Source organism: Danio rerio, chromosome 20 (genome assembly GCF_049306965.1).
Source record: "Danio rerio strain Tuebingen ecotype United States chromosome 20, GRCz12tu, whole genome shotgun sequence".
Lineage (NCBI taxonomy): Eukaryota > Metazoa > Chordata > Actinopteri > Cypriniformes > Danionidae > Danio > Danio rerio.
This window is the reverse complement of record NC_133195.1, coordinates 18,328,394-18,346,721: the sequence shown is the minus strand read 5'-3', so window position 1 is coordinate 18,346,721 and position 18,328 is coordinate 18,328,394.

Genomic DNA, 18,328 nt, shown 5'->3' with positions numbered 1-18,328 from the left:
GCAGAGCCAGGGGGCACCCTGGGGCCTCTACTGCAAGTCCAGGGAAAGTTGTGGACACCTGGGTAGCTTGCTGGGGTCTTAGGCCCCTAGGTGGAGGGCCAGTGGGCACCCTGGGGCCTATACTTCAAGTCCAAGGAGAGAGGTGGTTCCCTGGGTAGCTTGCTGGGGTCTTAGGTCCCTAGGTGGAGGGCCAGGGGGCACCCTGGGGCCTATACTGCAAGTCCAGGGAGAGAGGTGGTTCCCTGGGTAGCTTGGTGGGGTCTTAGGCCCTTAGGTGGATGGCCAGTGGGCACCCTTTGGCCTGTACTTCAAGTCCAGGGAGAAAGGTGGACCCCTGGGTAGCTTGCTGGGGTCAAAGGCCCCTAGGTGGAGGCCAAGAGGGCACCCTAGGGCCTCTACTGCAAGTCCAGGAAAAGAGGAGGACCCCCAGGGTAGCTTGCTGGGGTCAAAGGCCCCTAGGTGGACGGCCAAGGGGCACCCTGGGGCCTATCCTCCAATTCCAGGGAGAGAGGTGGACCACTGGGTAGGTTGCTGGGGTCAAAGACTCCTTTTTGGAGGGCCAGGGGGCACCCTGGGGCCTCTACTGCCAGTCCAGGGAGAGAGGTGGACCCCTGGGTAGCTTTCTGGGGTCCTAGGCCCCTAGATAGAGGGCCAGGTGGCCTTCTTGGGCCTCTACTGCAAGTCCAGGGAGCAAGGTGGACCCCTGGATAGCTTGCTGGGGTCAAAGGCCACTAGGTGGAGGGCCAGGGGGCACCCTGGTGTGTCTACTGCATGTCCAGGGAGAGAGGTGGACCCCTGTGTAGCTTGCTGGGGTCACAGGCCCCTAGGTGGAGGCCCAGGGGGCACCCTGGGGCCTCTACTGCAAATCCAGGGAGAGAAGCGGACCCCTGGGTAGCTTGCTGGGGTCTTAAGCCCCTAGGTGGAGGGTCAGGGGGCACCCTGGGGCCTATCCTGCAAGTCCAGGGAGAGAGGTGGACCCCTGGGTAGCTTGCTGGGGTCTTAAGCCCCTAGGTGGAGGGTCAGGGGGCACCCTGGGGCCTATCCTGCAAGTCCAGGGAGAGAGGTGGACCCCTGGGTAGCTTGTTGGGGTCAGAGGCCCATAGGTGGAGGGCCAGGGGGCACCCTGGGGCCTCTACTGCAAGTCCAGGGAGAAATGTGGACCCCTGGGTAGCTTGCTGGGGTCTTAGGCCCCTAGGTGGAGGGCCAGTGGGCACCCTGGGGCCTATTTTTCAAGTCCAGGGAAAAAGGTGGACCCCTAGGTAGCTTGCTGGGGTCGGAGGCCCCTGGGTAAAGGCCAAGGGGGCACCCTGGGGCCTCTACTGCAAGTCCAGGGAGAGTTTTGGACCCCTGGGAAGCTTGCTGGGGTCACAGGCCCCTAGTTGAAGAGCCAGGGGGCACCCTGGGGCCTCTACTCCAAGTCCAGGGAGAGTGGTGGACCCCTGGGTAGCTTGCTGGGGTCAGAGGCAACTAGGTGGAGGGCCAGGGGGCACATTGGGGCCTATCCTGCAAGTCCAGGGAGAGATGTGGACCCCTGGGGAGCTTTCTTGTGTCAGAGGCCCCTAGGTGGAGGGCCAGGGGGCACCCTGGGACCTCTACTGCCAGTCCAGCGAGAGAGGTGGACACCCTGGGTAGCTTGCTGGGGTCTTTGGCCCCTAATTGGAGGGCCAGGGGGCACCCTGGGGCCTCTACTGCAAGTCCAGGGAGAGTTGTGGACCCCTGGGTAGCTTGCTGGGGTCAGAGGCCCCTAGGTAGAGGGCCAGGAGGTACCCTAGGGCCTCTACTGCAAGTCCAGGGAGAGAGGTGGACCCCTGGGTAGCTTGCTGGGGTCAGAGGCCCCTGGGTGGAGGGCAAGGGGGCACCCTGGGGCCTCTACTGCAAGTCCAGGCAGAGAGGTGGACCCCTGGGTAGCTAGCTGGGGTCCTAGTCCCCTAGGTGGAGGGCCAGGGGGCACCCTGGGGCCTATACTTCAAGTCAAGGGAGAGAGGTGGACCCCTGGGTAGCTTGCTGGGGTCTTAGGCCCCTAGGTGGAGGGCCAGGGGGCACCCTGGGGCCTCTACTGCAAGTCCAGGGAGAGTTATGGACCCCTGGGTAGCTTGTTGGGGTCTTAGGCCCCTAGGTGGAGGGCCATTGGGCACCCTGGGGCCTCTACTGCAAGTCCAGGGAGAGTTGTGGACCCCTGGGTAGCTTGCTGGGGTCAAACGCCCCTAGGTGGAGGGCCAGGAGGTACCCTACAGCCTCTACTGCAAGTCCAGGGAAAGAGGTGGACCCCCTGGGTAGCTTGCTGGGGTCAGAGGCCCCTGGGTGGAGGCCAAGGGGGTACCCTGGGGCCTCTACTGCAAGTCCAGGGAGAGTTGTGGACCCCTGGGTAGCTTGCTGGGGTCAGAGGCCCCTAGGTGGAGGCCAAGGGGGCACCCTGGGGCCTGTACTGCAAGTCCAGGGAGAGTTGTGGACCCCTGGGTAGCTTGCTGGGGTCAAAGGCCCCTAGGTGGAGGGCCAGGAGGTACCCTAGGGCCTCTACTGCAAGTCCAGGGAAAGAGGTGGACAACATGGGTAGCTTGCTGGGGTCAGAGGCCCCTGGGTGGAGGCCAAGGGTGCACCCTGGGGCCTGTACTGCAAGTCCAGGGAGAGTTGTGGACCCCTGGGTAGCTTGCTGGGGTCTTAGGCCCCTAGGTGGAGGCCAAGGGGGCACCCTAGGGCCTCTACTGCAAGTCCAGGGAAAGAGGAGGACCCCCAGGGTAGCTTGCTGGGGTCAAAGGCCCCTAGGTGGAGGGCCAGGGGGCACCCTGGGGCCTCTACTGCAAGTCCAGGGAGAGTTGTGGACCCCTGGGTAGCTTGCTGGGGTCAGAGGCCCCTAGGTTGAGGCCAAGGGGGCACCCTGGGGCCTCTACTGCAAGTCCAGGCAGAGAGGTGGACCCCTGGGTAGCTTGCTGGGGTCCTAGTCCCCTAGGTGGAGGGCCAGGGGGCACCCTGGGGCCTATACTTCAAGTCAAGGGAGAGAGGTGGACCCCTGGGTAGCTTACTGGGGTCTTAGGTCCCTAGGTGGAGGGCCAGGGGGCACCCTGTGGCCTATTCTGCAAGTCCAGGGAGAGAGGTGGACCCCTGGGTAGCTTGCTGGGATCAGAGGCCCCTAGGTGGAGGGCCAGGGGGCACCCTGGGGCCGCTACTGCAAGTCCAGGGAGAGTTGTGGACCCCTGGGTAGCTTGCTGGGGTCAGAGGCCCCTAGGTGGAGGGCCAGGGGGCACCCTGGGGCCTCTACTGCAAGTCCAGGGAGAGTTGAGGACCCCTGGGTAGCTTGCTGGGGTCTTAGGCCCCTAGGTGGAGGGCCAGTGGGCACCCTAAGGCCTACACTTCAAGTCCAAGGAGAAAGGTGGACCCCTGGGTAGCTTGCTGGGGTCAGAGGCCCCTGGGTGGAGGCCAAGGGGGCACCCTGGGGCCTCTACTGCAAGTCCAGGGAGAGTTGTGGACCCCTGGGTAGCTTGCTGGGGTCAGAGGCCCCTAGGTGGAGGGCCAGGAGGTACCCTAGGGCCTCTACTGCAAGTCCAGGGAGAGAGGTGGACCCCTGGGTAGCTTGATGGGGTCAGAGGCCCCTGGGTGGAGGGCAAGGGGGCACCCTGGGGCCTATACTTCAAGTCAAGGGAGAGAGGTGGACCCCTGGGTAGCTTGCTGGGGTCTTAGGCCCCTAGGTGGAGGGCCAGGGGGCACCCTGAGGCCTATACTTCAAGTCCAGGGAGAAAGGTGGACCCCTGGGTAGCTTGCTGGGGTCAGAGGCCCCTGGGTGAAGGCCAAGGGGGCACCCTGGGGCCTCTACTGCAAGTCCAGGGAGAGTTGTGGACCCCTGGGTAGTTTGCTGGGGTCAGAGGCCCCTGGGTTGAGGGCAAGGGGGCACCCTGAGGCCTCTACTGCAAGTCCAGGCAGAGAGGTGGACCCCTGGGTAGCTAGCTGGGGTCCTAGTCCCCTAGGTGGAGGGCCAGGGGGCACCCTGGGGCCTATACTTCAAGTCAAGGGAGAGAGGTGGACCCCTGGGTAGCTTGCTGGGGTCTTAGGCCACTAGGTGGAGGGCCAGGGGGCACCCTGGGGCCTCTACTGCAAGTCCAGGGAGAGTTGTTAACCCCTGGGTAGCTTGTTGGGGACTTAGGTCCCAAGGTGGAGGGCCAGTGGGCACCCTTGGGCCTATACTTCAAGTCCAGGGAGAAAGGTGGACCCCTGGGTAGCTTGCTGGGGTCAGAGGCCCCTGGGTGGAGGCCAAGGGGGCACCCTGGGGCCTCTACTGCAAGTCCAGGGGGAGTTGTGGACCCCTGGGTAGCTTGCTGGGGTCATAGGCCCCTAGTTGGAGGCCAAGGGGGCACCCTGGGGCCTCTGCTGCAAGTCCAGGCAGAGAGGTGGACCCCTGGGTAGCTTGCTGGGGTCCTAGTCCCCTAGGTGGAGGGCCAGGGGGTACCCTGGGGCCTATACTTCAAGTCAAGGGAGAGAGGTGGACCCCTGGGTAGGTTGCTGGGGTCTTAGGTCCCTAGGTGGAGGGCCAGGGGGCACCCTGGGACCTCTACTGCCAGTCCAGCGAGAGAGGTGGACACCCTGGGTAGCTTGCTGGGGTCTTAGGCCCCTAGGTGGAGGGCCGGGGGGCATCCTGGGGCCTCTACTGCAAGTCCAGGGAGAGTTGTGGACCCCTTGGTAGCTTGCTGGGGTCAGAGGCCCCTAGGTGGAGGGCCAGGAGGTACCCTAGGGCCTCTACTGCAAGTCCAGGGAGAGAGGTGGACCCCTGGGTAGCTTGCTGGGGTCAGAGGCCCCTGGGTGGAGGGCAAGGGGGCACCCTGGGGCCTCTACTGCAAGTCCAGGCAGAGAGGTGGACCCCTGGGTAGCTAGCTGGGGTCCTAGTCCCCTAGGTGGAGGGCCAGGGGGCACCCTGGGGCCTATACTTCAAGTCAAGGGAGAGAGGTGGACCCCTGGGTAGATTGCTGGGGTCTTAGGCCCCCAGGTGGATGGCCAGTGGGCACCCTTGGGCCTATACTTCAAGTCCAGGGAGAAAGGTGGACCCCTGGGTAGCTTGCTGGGGTCAGAGGCCCCTGGGTGGAGGCCAAGGGGGCACCCTGGGGCCTCTACTGCAAGTCCAGGGAGAGTTGTGGACCCCTGGGTAGCTTGCTGGGGTCAGAGGCCCCTAGGTGGAGGCCAAGGGGGCACCCTGGGGCCTGTACTGCAAGTCCAGGGAGAGTTGTGAACCCCTGGGTAGCTTGCTGGGGTTAAAGGCCCCTAGCTGTAGGCCAAGGGGGCACACTAGGGCCTCTACTGCAAGTCCAGGGAAAGAGGAGGACCCCCAGGGTAACTTGCTGGGGTCAAAGGCCACTAGGTGGAGGGCCAAGGGGCACCCTGGGGCCTATCATCCAAGTCCAGTTAGAGAGGTGGACCCCTGGGTAGGATGCTGGGGTCAAAGACTCCTTTTTGGAGGGCAAGGGGGCACCCTGGGGCGTCTACTGCATGTCCAGGGAGAGAGGTGGACCCCTGTGTAGCTTGCTGGGGTCACAGGCCCCTAGGTGGAGGGCCAGGGGGCACCCTGGGGCCTCTACTGCAAGTCCAGGGAGAGAGGCGGACCCCTGGGTAGCTTGCTAGGGTCAGAGGCCTCTAGGTGCAGAGCCAGGGGGCACCCTGGGGCCTCTACTGCAAGTCCAGGGAAAGTTGTGGACACCTGGGTAGCTTGCTGGAGTCTTAGGCCCCTAGGTGGAGGGCCAGTGGGAAACCTAGGGCCTATACTTCAAGTCCAAGGAGAGAGGTGGTTCCCTGGGTAGCTTGCTGGGGTCTTATGTCCCTAGGTGGAGGGCCAGGGGGCACCCTGGGGCCTATACTGCAAGTCCAGGGAGAGAGGTGGACCACTGGGTAGCTTGCTGGGGTCAGAGGCCCCTAGGTGGAGGGCCAGGGGGCACCCTGGGGCCTCTACTGCAAGTCCAGGGAGAGTTGTAAACCCCTGGGTAGCTTGTTGGGGTCTTAGGCCCCTAGGTGGATGGCCAGTGGGCACCCTTGGGCCTGTACTTCAAGTCCAGGGAGAAAGGTGGACCCCTGGGTAGCTTGCTGGGGTCAGAGGCCCCTGGGTGGAGGCCAAGGGGGCACCCTGGGGCCTCTACTGCAAGTCCAGGGAGAGTTGTGGACCCCTGGGTAGCTTGCTGGGGTCAGAGGCCCCTAGGTGGAGGAAAAGGGGGTACCCTGGGGCCTCTACTGCAAGTCCAGGGAGAGTTTTGGACCCCTGGGTAGCTTGCTGGGGTCAGAGGCCCCTAGGTGGAGGCCAAGAGGGCACCCTAGGGCCTCTACTGCAAGTCCAGGAAAAGAGAAGCCCCAGGGTAGCTTGCTGGGGTCAAAGGCCCCTAGGTGGACGGCCAAGGGGCACCCTGGGGCCTATCCTCCAATTCCATGGAGAGAGGTGGACCACTGGGTAGGTTGCTGGGGTCACAGACTCCTTTTTGGAGGGCCAGGGGGCACCCTGGGGCCTCTACTGCCAGTCCAGGGAGAGAGGTGGACCCCTGGGTAGCTTTCTGGGGTCCTAGGCCCCTAGATGGAGGGCTAGGTGGCACCCTGGGGCCTCTACTGCAAGTCCAGGCAGAGAGGTGGACCCCTGGGTAGCTTGCTGGGGTCCTAGTCCCCTAGGTGGAGGGCCAGGGGGCACCCTGGGGCCTATACTTCAAGTCAAGGGAGAGAGGTGGACCCCTGGGTAGCTTGCTGGGGTCTTAGGTCCCTAGGTGTAGGGCCAGGGGCACCCTGGGGCCTATTCTGCAAGTCCAGGGAAAGTTGTGGACCCCTGGGTAGCTTGCTGGGGTCCTAGTCCCCTAGGTGGAGGGCCAGGGGGCACAATGGGGCCTATACTTCAAGTCAAGGGAGAGAGGTGGACCCCTGGGTAGCTTGCTGGGGTCTTAGGTCCATAGGTGGAGGGCCAGGGGGCACCCTGGGGCCTATTCTGCAAGTCCAGGGAGAGAGGTGGACCCCTGGGTAGCTAGCTGGGATAAGAGGCCCCTAGGTGGAGGGCCAGGGGGCACCCTGGGGCCGCTACTGCAAGTCCAGGGAGAGTTGTGGACCCCTGGGTAGCTTGCTGGGGTCAGAGGAACCTAGGTGGAGGGCCAGGGGGCACCCTGGGGCCTCTACTGCAAGTCCAGGGAGAGTTGTGGACCCCTGGGTAGCTTGCTGGGGTCTTAGGCCACTAGGTGGAGGGCCAGTGGGCACCCTAAGGCCTATACTTCAAGTCCAGGGAGAAAGGTGGACCCCTGGGTAGCTTGCTGGGGTCAGAGGCCCCTGGGTTGAGGCCAAGGGGGCACCCTGGGGCCTCTACTGCAAGTCCAGGGAGAGTTGTGGACCCCTGGGTAGCTTGCTGGGGTCAGAGGCCCCTAGGTGGAGGGCCAGGAGGTACCCTGGGGCCTATCCTCCAAGTCCAGGGAGAGAGGTGGACCACTGGGTAGGTTGCTGGGGTCAAAGACTCCTTTTTGGAGGGCAAGGGGGCACCCTGGGGCCTCTACTGCCAGTCCAGGGAGAGAGGTGGACCCCTGGGTAGCTTTCTGGGGTCCTAGGCCCCTAGATGGAGGGCCAGGTGGTCTTCTTGGGCCTCTACTGCAAGTCCAGGGAGCAAGGTGGACCCCTGGATAGCTTACTGGGGTCAAAGGCCACTAGGTGGAGGGCCAGGGGGAACCCTGGGGCGTCTACTGCATGTCCAGGGAGAGAGGTGGACCCCTGTGTAGCTTGCTGGGGTCACAGGCCCCTAGGTGGAGGGCCAGGGGGCACCCTGGGGCCTCTACTGCAAATCCAGGGAGAGAGGCGGACCCCTGGGTAGCTTGCTAGGGTCAGAGGCCTCTAGGTGCAGAGCCAGGGGGCACCCTGGGGCCTCTACTGCAAGTCCAGGGAAAGTTGTGGACACCTGGGTAGCTTGCTGGGGTCTTAGGCCCCTAGGTGGAGGGCCAGTGGGCACCCTGGGGCCTATACTTCAAGTCCAAGGAGAGAGGTGGTTCCCTGGGTAGCTTGCTGGGGTCTTAGGTCCCTAGGTGGAGGGCCAGGGGGCACCCTGGGGCCTATACTGCAAGTCCAGGGAGAGAGGTGGACCCCTGGGTAGCTTGCTGGGGTCAGAGGCCCCTAGGAGGAGGGCCAGGGGGCACCCTGGGGCCTCTACTGCAAGTCCAGGGAGAGTTGTGGACCCCTGGGTAGCTTGTTGGGGTCTTAGGCCCCTAGGTGGATGGCCAGTGGGCACCCTTTGGCCTGTACTTCAAGTCCAGGGAGAAAGGTGGACCCCTGGGTAGCTTGCTGGGGTCAGAGGCCCCTGGGTGGAGGCCAAGGGGGCACCCTGGGGCCTCTACTGCAAGTCCAGGGAGAGTTGTGGACCCCTGGGTAGCTTGCTGGGGTCAGAGGCCCCTAGGTGGAGGCCAAATGGGCACCCTGGGGCCTCTACTGCAAGTCCAGGGAGAGTTTTGGACCCCTGGGTAGCTTGCTGGGGTCAGAGGCCCCTAGGTGGAGGCCAAGAGGGCACCCTAGGGCCTCTACTGCAAGTCCAGGAAAAGAGGAGGACCCCCAGGGTAGCTTGCTGGGGTCAAAGGCCCCTAGGTGGACGGCCAATGGGCACCCTGGGGCCTACCCTCCAATTCCAGGGAGAGAGGTGGACCACTGGGTAGGTTGCTGTGGTCAAAGACTCCTTTTTGGAGGGCCAGGGGGCACCCTGGGGCCTCTACTGCCAGTCCAGGGAGAGAGGTGGACCCCTGGGTAGCTTTCTGGGGTCCTAGGCCCCTAGATGGAGGGCCAGGTGGTCTTCTTGGGCCTCTACTGCAAGTCCAGGGAGCAAGGTGGACCCCTGGATAGCTTCCTGGGGTCAAAGGCCACTAGGTGGAGGGCCAGGGGGCACCCTGGGGCGTCTACTGCATGTCCAGGGAGAGAGGTGGACCCCTGGGTAGCTTGCTGGGGTCACAGGCCCCTAGGTGGAGGGCCAGGGGGTACCCTGGGGCCTCTACTGCAAATCCAGGGAGAGAGGCGGACCCCTGGGTAGCTTGCTAGGGTCAGAGGCCTCTAGGTGCAGAGCCAGGGGGCACCCCGGGGCCTCTACTGCAAGTCCAGGGAAAGTTGTGGACACCTGGGTAGCTTGCTGGGGTCTTAGGCCCCTAGGTGGAGGGCCAGTGGGCACCCTGGGGCCTATACTTCAAGTCCAGGGAGAGAGGTGGACCCCTGGGTAGCTTGCTGGGGTCTTAGGTCCCTAGGTGGAGGGCCAGGGGGCACCCTGGGGTCTATACTGCAAGTCCAGGGAGAGAGGTGGACCCCTGGGTAGCTTGCTGGGGTCAAAGGCCCCTAGGTGGAGGGCCAGGAGGTACCCTAGGGCCTCTACTGCATGTCCAGGGAAAGAGGTGGACCCCCTGGGTAGCTTGCTGGGGTCAGAGGCCCCTGGGTGGAGGCTAAGGGGGTACCCTGGGGCCTCTACTGCAAGTCCAGGGAGAGTTGTGGTCCCCTGGGTAGCTTGCTGGGGTCAGAGGCCCCTAGGTGGAGGCCAAGGGGGCACCCTGGGGCCTGTACTGCAAGTCCAGGGAGAGTTGTGGACCCCTGGGTAGCTTGCTGGGGTCAAAGGCCCCTAGGTGGAGGGCCAGGAGGTACCCTAGGGCCTCTACTGCAAGTCCAGGGAAAGAGGTGGACCCCCTGGGTAGCTTGCTGGGGTCAGAGGCCCCTGGGTGGAGGCCAAGGGGGCACCCTGGGGCCTCTACTGCAAGTCCAGGGAGAGTTTTGGACCCCTGGGTAGCTTGCTGGGGTCTTAGGCCCCTAGGTGGAGGGCCAGTGGGCACCCTGAGGCCAATACTTCAAGTCCAGGGAGAAAGGTGGACCCCTGGGTAGCTTGCTCGGGTCAGAGGCCCCTGGGTGGAGGCCAAGGGGGCACCCTAGGGCCTCTACTGCAAGTCCAGGCAGATAGGTGGACCCTGGGTAGCTAGCTGGGGTCCTAGTCCCCTAGGTGGAGGGCCAGGGGGCACCCTGGGGCCTATACTTCAAGTCAAGGGAGAGAGGTGGACCCCTGGGTAGCTTGCTGGGGTCTTAGGCCCCTAGGTGGAGGGCCAGGGGGCACCCTGGGGCCTCTACTGCAAGTCCAGGGAGAGTTGTGGACCCCTGGGTAGCTTGTAGGGGTCTTAGGCCCCTAGGTGGAGGGCCAGTGGGCACCCTTGGGCCTATACTTCAAGTCCAGGGAGAAAGGTGGACCCCTGGGTAGCTTGCTGGGGTCAGAGGCCCCTGGGTGGAGGCCAGGGAGCACTTGGGGCCTCTACTGCAAGTTCAGGGAGAGAGGTGGACCACTGGGTAGCTTACTGGGGTCAGTGACCCCTAGGTGGAGGGCCCGGGGGAACCTTGGGGCCTATACTGCAAGTCCAGGGTCAGAGGAGGACCCCTGGGTAGCTTGCTAGAGTCAAAGGCCCCTAGTTGGAGGTTTGAGGGTACCCTGGGGCCCATACTGCAAGTGCAGGGAGAAAGGTGGACTCCTGGGTAGCTTGCTGGGGTCAATGGCCCTTAGGTGGAGGGCCAGGGGGCACCTTGGGGCCTATACTGCAAGTCCAGGGAGAGAGGTGGACCCCTGGGTAGCTTGCTGGGGTCAGAGGCCCCTAGGTGGAGTGCCAGGGGGCACCCAGAGGCCTATACTGCAAGTCCAGGGAGAGAAGTGGACCCCTGGGTAACTTGCTGGGGTCTGAGGCCCCTAGGTGGAGGGCCAGGGGGAACCCTGGGGCCTATACTGCAAGTCCAGGGAGAGAGGTGGACCCCTGGGTAGCTTGGTGGGGTCAGAAGACCCTAGGTGGAGGGCAAGGGGGCACCCTGGAGCCTATACTGCAAGTCCACGGAGAGATGTGGACCCCTGGGTAGCTTGCTGGGGTCAGAGGCCCCTAGCTGGAGGGCCAGAGGGCACCCTAGGTTCTATACTGCAACACCAGGGAGAGAGTTGGACCCCTGGGTAGATTGCTGGGGTCAGAGGTCCCTAGGTGAAGGGCCAAGGGGCACCCTGTGGCCTATACTGCAAGTCCAGGTGGAGAGGTGTAGCCCAGGGTAGCTTGCTGGGGCCAGAGGCCCCAAGGTGGAGGACCAGGGGGCACCCTGCGGCCTATACTGCAAGCCCAGGGAGAGGGGTGGACCACTGGGTAGCTTGCTGTAGTCAGAGGCTCCTAGGAGGAGGGTCAGGGGGCACCCTGGGGCCTATACTGCAAGTTCAGGGAGAGAGATGGACCCCTGGTTAGCTTGCTGGGGTGAGAGGACCCTTGTTGGAGGTTCAGGGGGCACCCCGGGGCCTATACTACAAGTCCAGAGAGAGGGGTGGCCCCATGGGTAGTTTTCAGGGGTCAAAGGCCCCTAGGTGGAGGGCCAGGGGGCACCCTGGGGCCTATACTGCAAGTCAAGGGAGAGACGCGGACCCCTGGGTAGCTTGGTGGGGTCAGAGGACCCTAGGTCAAGGTCCAGGGGGCACCCTGGAGCCTATACTGCAAGTCCAGGGACAGAGAAGGACACCTGGGCAGCTTACTGGGGTCGGAGGACCCTAGGTGGATTGCCAGGGGGCACAATGTGGCTTATATTGCATATCCAGGGAGAGGGAATGGACCCCTGGATAGCTTGTTGGGGTCAGAGGCCCTTAGGTGGAGGGCCAGGGGGGACCCTGGAGCCTATACTGCAAGTTCAGGGAGATAGATGGACTCCTGGGTAGCTTGCTGGGGTCTGAGGCCCCTGGGTTGAGGGCCAGAGGAAATCCAGCTGCCTTTACTGCAAGTCCAGGGAGAGAGGTGGACCCCTGGGTAGCTTGCTGGTGTCAGAGGCCCCTAGGTGGAGGGCCCAGGGGATACTTGGGGCCCAAAACTGCACGTCCAGGGTCAGAGGTGGACCCCAGGGTAGCTTGCTGGGGTCAGAGGCTCCTAGGTGGAGGGTCAGGGGCACCCTGGGACCTCTACTGCAAGTCCAGGGAGTTGGGTGGACGCCTGGGTAGCTTGCTGGGGTCACAGGCCCCTAGGTGGAGGGCCAAGGGGCACACTGGGGCCTATACTTCAAGTCAAGGGCTAGAGGTGTACCCCTGGGTAGCTTGCTGGGGTCAGAGGCCCCTAGGTGAAGGCCAAGGGGGCACCCTGGGGCCTGTACTGCAAGTCCAGGGAGAGTTGTGGACCCCTGGGTAGCTTACTGGGGTCTTAGGCCCCTAGGTGGAGGGCCAGTGGGCACCCTGAGGCCAATACTTCAAGTCCAGGGAGAAAGGTGGACCCCTGGGTAGCTTGCTCGGGTCAGAGGCCCCTGGGTGGAGGCCAAGGGGGCACCCTAGGGCCTCTACTGCAAGTCCAGGCAGATAGGTGGACCCTGGGTAGCTAGCTGGGGTCCTAGTCCCCTAGGTGGAGGGCCAGGGGGCACCCTGGGGCCTATACTTCAAGTCAAGGGAGAGAGGTGGACCCCTGGGTAGCTTGCTGGGGTCTTAGGCCCCTAGGTGGAGGGCCAGGGGGCACCCTGGGGCCTCTACTGCAAGTCCAGGGAGAGTTGTGGACCCCTGGGTAGCTTGTAGGGGTCTTAGGCCCCTAGGTGGAGGGCCAGTGGGCACCCTTGGGCCTATACTTCAAGTCCAGGGAGAAAGGTGGACCCCTGGGTAGCTTGCTGGGGTCAGAGGCCCCTGGGTGGAGGCCAGGGAGCACTTGGGGCCTCTACTGCAAGTTCAGGGAGAGAGGTGGACCACTGGGTAGCTTACTGGGGTCAGTGACCCCTAGGTGGAGGGCCCGGGGGAACCTTGGGGCCTATACTGCAAGTCCAGGGTCAGAGGAGGACCCCTGGGTAGCTTGCTAGAGTCAAAGGCCCCTAGTTGGAGGTTTGAGGGTACCCTGGGGCCCATACTGCAAGTGCAGGGAGAAAGGTGGACTCCTGGGTAGCTTGCTGGGGTCAATGGCCCTTAGGTGGAGGGCCAGGGGGCACCTTGGGGCCTATACTGCAAGTCCAGGGAGAGAGGTGGACCCCTGGGTAGCTTGCTGGGGTCAGAGGCCCCTAGGTGGAGTGCCAGGGGGCACCCAGAGGCCTATACTGCAAGTCCAGGGAGAGAAGTGGACCCCTGGGTAACTTGCTGGGGTCTGAGGCCCCTAGGTGGAGGGCCAGGGGGAACCCTGGGGCCTATACTGCAAGTCCAGGGAGAGAGGTGGACCCCTGGGTAGCTTGGTGGGGTCAGAAGACCCTAGGTGGAGGGCAAGGGGGCACCCTGGAGCCTATACTGCAAGTCCACGGAGAGATGTGGACCCCTGGGTAGCTTGCTGGGGTCAGAGGCCCCTAGCTGGAGGGCCAGAGGGCACCCTAGGTTCTATACTGCAACACCAGGGAGAGAGTTGGACCCCTGGGTAGATTGCTGGGGTCAGAGGTCCCTAGGTGAAGGGCCAAGGGGCACCCTGTGGCCTATACTGCAAGTCCAGGTGGAGAGGTGTAGCCCAGGGTAGCTTGCTGGGGCCAGAGGCCCCAAGGTGGAGGGCCAGGGGGCACCCTGCGGCCTATACTGCAAGCCCAGGGAGAGGGGTGGACCACTGGGTAGCTTGCTGTAGTCAGAGGCTCCTAGGAGGAGGGTCAGGGGGCACCCTGGGGCCTATACTGCAAGTTCAGGGAGAGAGATGGACCCCTGGTTAGCTTGCTGGGGTGAGAGGACCCTTGTTGGAGGTTCAGGGGGCACCCCGGGGCCTATACTACAAGTCCAGAGAGAGGGGTGGCCCCATGGGTAGTTTTCAGGGGTCAAACGCCCCTAGGTGGAGGGCCAGGGGGCACCCTGGGGCCTATACTGCAAGTCAAGGGAGAGACGCGGACCCCTGGGTAGCTTGGTGGGGTCAGAGGACCCTAGGTCAAGGTCCAGGGGGCACCCTGGAGCCTATACTGCAAGTCCAGGGACAGAGAAGGACACCTGGGCAGCTTACTGGGGTCGGAGGACCCTAGGTGGATTGCCAGGGGGCACAATGTGGCTTATATTGCATATCCAGGGAGAGGGAATGGACCCCTGGATAGCTTGTTGGGGTCAGAGGCCCTTAGGTGGAGGGCCAGGGGGGACCCTGGAGCCTATACTGCAAGTTCAGGGAGATAGATGGACTCCTGGGTAGCTTGCTGGGGTCTGAGGCCCCTGGGTTGAGGGCCAGAGGAAATCCAGCTGCCTTTACTGCAAGTCCAGGGAGAGAGGTGGACCCCTGGGTAGCTTGCTGGTGTCAGAGGCCCCTAGGTGGAGGGCCCAGGGGATACTTGGGGCCCAAAACTGCACGTCCAGGGTCAGAGGTGGACCCCAGGGTAGCTTGCTGGGGTCAGAGGCTCCTAGGTGGAGGGTCAGGGGCACCCTGGGACCTCTACTGCAAGTCCAGGGAGTTGGGTGGACGCCTGGGTAGCTTGCTGGGGTCACAGGCCCCTAGGTGGAGGGCCAAGGGGCACACTGGGGCCTATACTTCAAGTCAAGGGCTAGAGGTGTACCCCTGGGTAGCTTGCTGGGGTCAGAGGCCCCTAGGTGAAGGCCAAGGGGGCACCCTGGGGCCTGTACTGCAAGTCCAGGGAGAGTTGTGGACCCCTGGGTAGCTTGCTGGGGTCAAAGGCCCCTAGGTGGAGGGCCAGGAGGTACCCTAGGGCCTCTACTGCAAGTCCAAGGTCAGAGGTGGACCCCTGGGTAGCTTGCTGGAGTCAGAGGCCGCTAGGTGGAGGTTCGAGGGCACCCTGGGGCCAATACTGCAAGTCCAGGGAGAAAGGTGGACCCCTGGGTAGCTTGCTGAGGTCAAAGGCCCCTATGTGGAGGGCCAGGGGTCACCCTGAGGCCTATAGTGCAAGTCCAGGGAGAGAGGTGGACCCCTGGGTAGCTTGCTGGGGTCCGAGGCCCCTAGGTGTAGGGCCAGGGGCACCCTGGGGCCTTTACTGCAAGTCCAGGGAGAGAAGTGGACCCCTGGGTAGCTTGCTGGGGTCTTAGGCCCCTAGGTGGAGGGCCAGGGGGCACCCTGGGGCCTCTACTGCAAGTCCAGGGAGAGTTGTGGACCCCTGGGTAGCTTGTAGGGGTCTTAGGCCCCTAGGTGGAGGGCCAGTGGGCACCCTTGGGCCTATACTTCAAGTCCAGGGAGAAAGGTGGACCCCTGGGTAGCTTGCTGGGGTCAGAGGCCCCTGGGTGGAGGCCAGGGAGCACTTGGGGCCTCTACTGCAAGTTCAGGGAGAGAGGTGGACATCTGGGTAGCTTACTGGGGTCAGTGACCCCTAGGTGGAGGGCCCGGGGGAACCTTGGGGCCTATACTGCAAGTCCAGGGTCAGAGGAGGACCCCTGGGTAGCTTGCTAGAGTCAAAGGCCCCTAGTTGGAGGTTTGAGGGTACCCTGGGGCCCATACTGCAAGTGCAGGGAGAAAGGTGGACTCCTGGGTAGCTTGCTGGGGTCAATGGCCCTTAGGTGGAGGGCCAGGGGGCACCTTGGGGCCTATACTGCAAGTCCAGGGAGAGAGGTGGACCCCTGGGTAGCTTGCTGGGGTCAGAGGCCCCTAGGTGGAGTGCCAGGGGGCACCCAGAGGCCTATACTGCAAGTCCAGGGAGAGAAGTGGACCCCTGGGTAACTTGCTGGGGTCTGAGGCCCCTAGGTGGAGGGCCAGGGGGAACCCTGGGGCCTATACTGCAAGTCCAGGGAGAGAGGTGGACCCCTGGGTAGCTTGGTGGGGTCAGAAGACCCTAGGTGGAGGGCAAGGGGGCACCCTGGAGCCTATACTGCAAGTCCACGGAGAGATGTGGACCCCTGGGTAGCTTGCTGGGGTCAGAGGCCCCTAGCTGGAGGGCCAGAGGGCACCCTAGGTTCTATACTGCAACACCAGGGAGAGAGTTGGACCCCTGGGTAGATTGCTGGGGTCAGAGGTCCCTAGGTCGAGGGCAAAGGGGCACCCTGTGACCTATACTGCAAGTCCAGGTGGAGAGGTGTAGCCCAGGGTAGCTTGCTGGGGCCAGAGGCCCCAAGGTGGAGGGCCAGGGGGCACCCTGCGGCCTATACTGCAAGCCCAGGGAGAGGGGTGGACCACTGGGTAGCTTGCTGTAGTCAGAGGCTCCTAGGAGGAGGGTCAGGGGGCACCCTGGGACCTATACTGCAAGTTCAGGGAGAGAGATGGACCCCTGGTTAGCTTGCTGGGGTGAGAGGACCCTTGTTGGAGGTTCAGGGGGCACCCCGGGGCCTATACTACAAGTCCAGAGAGAGGGGTGGCCCCATGGGTAGTTTTCAGGGGTCAAAGGCCCCTAGGTGGAGGGCCAGGGGGCACCCTGGGGCCTATACTGCAAGTCAAGGGAGAGACGCGGACCCCTGGGTAGCTTGGTGGGGTCAGAGGACCCTAGGTCAAGGTCCAGGGGGCACCCTGGAGCCTATACTGCAAGTCCAGGGACAGAGAAGGACACCTGGGCAGCTTACTGGGGTCGGAGGACCCTAGGTGGATTGCCAGGGGGCACAATGTGGCTTATATTGCATATCCAGGGAGAGGGAATGGACCCCTGGATAGCTTGTTGGGGTCAGAGGCCCTTAGGTGGAGGGCCAGGGGGGACCCTGGAGCCTATACTGCAAGTTCAGGGAGATAGATGGACTCCTGGGTAGCTTGCTGGGGTCTGAGGCCCCTGGGTTGAGGGCCAGAGGAAATCCAGCTGCCTTTACTGCAAGTCCAGGGAGAGAGGTGGACCCCTGGGTAGCTTGCTGGTGTCAGAGGCCCCTAGGTGGAGGGCCCAGGGGATACTTGGGGCCCAAAACTGCACGTCCAGGGTCAGAGGTGGACCCCAGGGTAGCTTGCTGGGGTCAGAGGCTCCTAGGTGGAGGGTCAGGGGCACCCTGGGACCTCTACTGCAAGTCCAGGGAGTTGGGTGGACGCCTGGGTAGCTTGCTGGGGTCACAGGCCCCTAGGTGGAGGGCCAAGGGGCACACTGGGGCCTATACTTCAAGTCAAGGGTTAGAGGTGTACCCCTGGGTAGCTTGCTGGGGTCAGAGGCCCCTAGGTGAAGGCCAAGGGGGCACCCTGGGGCCTGTACTGCAAGTCCAGGGAGAGTTGTGGACCCCTGGGTAGCTTGCTGGGGTCAAAGGCCCCTAGGTGGAGGGCCAGGAGGTACCCTAGGGCCTCTACTGCAAGTCCAAGGTCAGAGGTGGACCCCTGGGTAGCTTGCTGGAGTCAGAGGCCGCTAGGTGGAGGGCCAGGGGTCACCCTGAGGCCTATAGTGCAAGTCCAGGGAGAGAGGTGGACCCCTGGGTAGCTTGCTGGGGTCCGAGGCCCCTAGGTGTAGGGCCAGGGGCACCCTGGGGCCTATACTGCAAGTCCAGGGAGAGAAGTGGACCCCTGGGTAGCTTGCTGGGGTCTTAGGCCCCTAGGTGGAGGGCCAGGGGGCACCCTGGGGCCTCTACTGCAAGTCCAGGGAGAGTTGTGGACCCCTGGGTAGCTTGTAGGGGTCTTAGGCCCCTAGGTGGAGGGCCAGTGGGCACCCTTGGGCCTATACTTCAAGTCCAGGGAGAAAGGTGGACCCCTGGGTAGCTTGCTGGGGTCAGAGGCCCCTGGGTGGAGGCCAGGGAGCACTTGGGGCCTCTACTGCAAGTTCAGGGAGAGAGGTGGACCACTGGGTAGCTTACTGGGGTCAGTGACCCCTAGGTGGAGGGCCCGGGGGAACCTTGGGGCCTATACTGCAAGTCCAGGGTCAGAGGAGGACCCCTGGGTAGCTTGCTAGAGTCAAAGGCCCCTAGTTGGAGGTTTGAGGGTACCCTGGGGCCCATACTGCAAGTGCAGGGAGAAAGGTGGACTCCTGGGTAGCTTGCTGGGGTCAATGGCCCTTAGGTGGAGGGCCAGGGGGCACCTTGGGGCCTATACTGCAAGTCCAGGGAGAGAGGTGGACCCCTGGGTAGCTTGCTGGGGTCAGAGGCCCCTAGGTGGAGTGCCAGGGGGCACCCAGAGGCCTATACTGCAAGTCCAGGGAGAGAAGTGGACCCCTGGGTAACTTGCTGGGGTCTGAGGCCCCTAGGTGGAGGGCCAGGGGGAACCCTGGGGCCTATACTGCAAGTCCAGGGAGAGAGGTGGACCCCTGGGTAGCTTGGTGGGGTCAGAAGACCCTAGGTGGAGGGCAAGGGGGCACCCTGGAGCCTATACTGCAAGTCCACGGAGAGATGTGGACCCCTGGGTAGCTTGCTGGGGTCAGAGGCCCCTAGCTGGAGGGCCAGAGGGCACCCTAGGTTCTATACTGCAACACCAGGGAGAGAGTTGGACCCCTGGGTAGATTGCTGGGGTCAGAGGTCCCTAGGTCGAGGGCAAAGGGGCACCCTGTGACCTATACTGCAAGTCCAGGTGGAGAGGTGTAGCCCAGGGTAGCTTGCTGGGGCCAGAGGCCCCAAGGTGGAGGGCCAGGGGGCACCCTGCGGCCT